Below are 4,130 nucleotides of genomic sequence, written 5' to 3'. Positions count from 1 at the left end.
TCTTCTCATAGGGCTGCTTGTCATCAGCTGCAGTGTTGTTCCACATCTCTCCTAGTTTCTTTGCAACAACACCAATGGATAAGCCAGGATGCTCGCCTTTGATTTTAGGGCGGTACTCAGAACAGAACAAGAAGGCCGAAGGAGGCCTCTTGGGTGCATTGGGGTCCTTGAACTTCTTTTTGGTTTCCCCTTGGGGGGGGTGTAGGTTTTCATTTCTCTTTCATAAAGAGCCTTGTCAGCCTTTGCCATATCTTCAAATTTCCCCTTTTCTTTAGCAGACATGGTCTTCCACCTCTCTGAGCACTTCTTGGAGAACTCTGAGAAGTTGACAGAAGCATCCGGGTGCTTCTTCTTGTGCTCCTCCCAGCAAGTTTGCACAAAGAATGCATATGAGGACATTTTGCCTCTAGGGTTCTTAGGATCTCCTTTGCCCATGTTTAGTTGATTTTCCTCCACTAGGCACAGAGTTGCCCAGTGCCCGTCCGGCTCTCGCTTGCCCCGGTGCTGTCTCTATGGAGCTCAATGTACTGCAATGGCTGTGGAAAACTTTCTTTAAAGTGGTTTGGCTGAGGCTTGGGGAAAACGACTTTGTCCTTGAGCAAGGGTCTCTTTCTACCCACGTCTCCTTCTTTCTTTGCTTCTGGTTACAGAAGCAGCTTGGCTGAGTGTTCTGGGTCACTTGGTTTCACGTCAAGAGGAATTAGGCATGGGGGTGGCAGTGGGCTTAGCGGGTCAAGGTCCTGGGCTTCACAGTGATGCACTGTGGAAATGGCTATGATACTGAGGAGATTTGCTTGAGCTCTGTCAATACAAGGTTCTTGCTTCATTCCCCCCGACCCTCTGCTTCTAGTGTCTTGAAAGAAAGGAATACTTCACACATGTAGCAAAGTGACTGAATCCGAGGGTGTCACAAGAGCCAAAGCTTTGTTCTATTACCCATGATTCATAGTTTACTTCTTCTTCTTTTTTTTTTTTTTTTTTTTTTTTTTTTTTTGGTTTTTTGAGACAGGGTTTTTCTGTGTAGGCCTTGGCTGTCCTGGAACTCACTTTGTAGACCAGGCTGGCCTAGAACTCAGAAATCTGCCTGCCTCTGCCTCCCAAGTGCTAGGATTAAAGGTGTGCACTGCCACTGCCTGGCCCATAGTTTACTTCTGATTATTTATATTACTGTTTTTTGTTTGCTTGCCTGCTTGAGACAGCATCTCATGCATTCCAGGCTGGACTTGAACTTACTATCTAGCTGAGGCTGGCTTTGAACAATGGTCCTTCTGTTTCTAGCTCCCAAGTGTTAGTATTACAAGTATGCACCACTAGTCAGTTTATGTGGTACTGGGGATCATCATTCATGCTAGACAAGTGTTCTACCAACCGTGCTACATACTTAGCTCTGGTTTTAGTTTTCTGAAATGGTGTGCTGGTTAATAATGCTTGTCAACTTGATAAGGTCTAGAATCACTTAGGAAACAAGCTTCAGGTTATCCCCAGTGAGGGGAATTAGGTAGATTATGTTACTTCATGTGAGAAGACCTTGAATGTGAAAGGATCCATTCTAAGGGCTGGAGTCTGGGTCTGAACAGAAAGGACAAAGCAGGGCCAGCAGAATGGCTAGCAGGGAAAGATGTTTGCTGCTAAGCTGGGTGACCTGAGTTCGATCCCTGGAGCTTACATGTTGGACAGTGAGAACTGAATCCTGAAATTTGTTATGAGCATCCATGTGCACAAACAATAAATAAATAAAGTAGTTTTTTCTTTTTTAAATAGGACAAACCAAAGTACAGTTCCACTGTGTTCAACATGGGGGAACCAGTTTGTTTATTGGGCTTAATTACAGCATGAGGGGGTTACTGATAGGAGTGTGGGGGACATCCAAACAGCCACACTGGTACCTCTTCACCAAGCATAGATGATGGCTTCCATATAGCCATCCATATAGGTGGAGTACCAGCTTGCCCTACTTACTCCCAGAAACACTTGAAATTAGGACAGGACTGCATGCAAGTGACTGAGAGGAGGAGCCAGATGTACGGGTGATGGACCAATGTACCCCCTCCTTCTTTGAGGGACTGTCAACAGTCTCCAGAGTAGAGCCTGATGCACTCTTGAAAGCAGATACAGCTGGTGTGATTAAAGATGGTTGTTAAGCTCAGAGGGTAGTGCTGAACAACACCCTACCTCAGTATGCAATGCAGAGACTGACTGAGGAAAAAGCTAGATGTCAACCTTGGGCCTCCCAACATAGATGCACACACATAGAAATACATAGACACATAGACATACACATACACACACACACATACACACACACACACACACACAGAGACACATAAATATACAGAGACACACAGAGATACATAGACATACAGACACACACACACATAAATATACAGACACACATAGAGACACAGGGATACATAGACATACAGACACATACACAGACACATACTCACACAGAGACACACATACATACAGACATACACACACAGAGACACATACAGACAGAGAGACACACACATAGACATACATACACATAAAGACACATACACAGAGACACATACATACAGACATACATACACAGAGACACATACAGACACACACACACAGAGAAACACACATAGACACACATACAGACACATATACTGTATTAGTCAGGATTTCTATTCCTGCACAAACATCATGACCATGAAGCAAGTTGGGGAGGAAAGGGTTTATTCAGCTTACACTTTCACACTGCTGTTGATCACCAGAGGAAGTCAGGACTGGAACTCAAGCAGGTCAGGAAGCAGGAGCTGACGCAGAGGCCATGGAGGGATGTTCCTTACTGGTTTGCTTCCCCTGGCTTGCTCAGCCTGCTCTCTTATAGAACCCAAGACTTCCAGCCCAGGGATGGCACTACCCACAAGGGGCCCTACCCCCTTGATCACTAATTGAGAAAATGCTCCACAGCTGGATCTCATGGAGGCACTTCCCCAACTGAAACTCCCTTCTCTGTGATAACTCCAGCCTGTGTCAAGTTGACACACAAAACCAGCCAGTACATACACAGAGATACATACTCACACAGAGACACACATACATAGACATACACACACAGAGATATATACACATACAGACACACACAGACATACAGACACATACATAGAAACACACACATACATATACTAAAACCTTTATTTATTTTGTATGTATATGTCTGTGCATGTTTACATGTGAACAGGTATGCATGGAAGCCAGTGGACCACCTTGGGTGTCTTCTTACCTGGCCCTCTTCTTCCTTTGAGGCAGGTCTTTCGCTGGCCTAGAGTTCTCTAAGTAGGCTCGGTGGCTGGCCTGCAACTCCCAGTGATCTGCTTGTTTTCCCAGGGCTAGTGCTGGATTATAAGCATGTGCCACTAAGTTCGACGTGTTTTAAATGTGGATTCTGATGGATGGACTTACAACCTCAAGGAAAACTCTGTAGTGACCGGACAGTCCCTCCTCACCCCAGCGACAGACCTCCTTTTTTTATAACAGTTTTTGGTTCATGGCAACGGGGAGTGGGAAGCCCGACAGCTGCTGTGTCACCTGTCCCCCTTTAGTCATCTGAGCTCCTTTAATTGGATTTCTTGTATTTATGGGTACTGAGAAAAAGTCTCAAGTTACATAAGGGGTGCAGTGACATATATTATTGGGTCTTTGAACAGTGTTGGCATGACCATAATAGGCATTCGAATGTTCATAACCAACTCCAAACTCAAAAGGCCTTTTAAACTTGAGTTCTCCCTACAGGGTTGTGACTACTTTCATGAAGTTCAGCAGGATTCACTTCAACCTGCCAGCTGCCTGCCTTTTACCTTGGGATTTCTAATGTAACAGACCCTGAGATTCCACACTCTTGGGTCTCTTATTTCGTTCCGCAGCCTCTCACCCACCCCGGCTCTCCTTAATTCTTGCTGTTCTTCTTCTCCCTCCCCAATTCAATTAGAATTTCTAGATTCCTTTGAAGTGACCTTTTGCAAGATGTTCCCTGAAAAATACATATGGAGCAGGTGTAGCTACCATCCCAAATCCAGTGGTCACCGGATGCCTATTGGAGGCTGAAGGCAGGAATTCATGTCAAAACAGTGTTCACTTTTGTTCACTTTGCTTACTTT

At 45.0% G+C, this 4,130-nt stretch overlaps 1 pseudogene; it reads right to left on the bottom strand.

The window, feature by feature from the left end:
• Position 1: 1 nt before the first annotated feature.
• On the bottom strand, positions 2-440 carry LOC116089472 (annotated as a pseudogene).
• Positions 441-4,130: the final 3,690 nt, after the last annotated feature.

This window comes from Mastomys coucha, unplaced genomic scaffold (genome assembly GCF_008632895.1).
Source record: "Mastomys coucha isolate ucsf_1 unplaced genomic scaffold, UCSF_Mcou_1 pScaffold14, whole genome shotgun sequence".
Lineage (NCBI taxonomy): Eukaryota > Metazoa > Chordata > Mammalia > Rodentia > Muridae > Mastomys > Mastomys coucha.
Note: the sequence above shows the minus strand (reverse complement) of the source record. Positions and strands in the feature narration are given on the sequence as shown.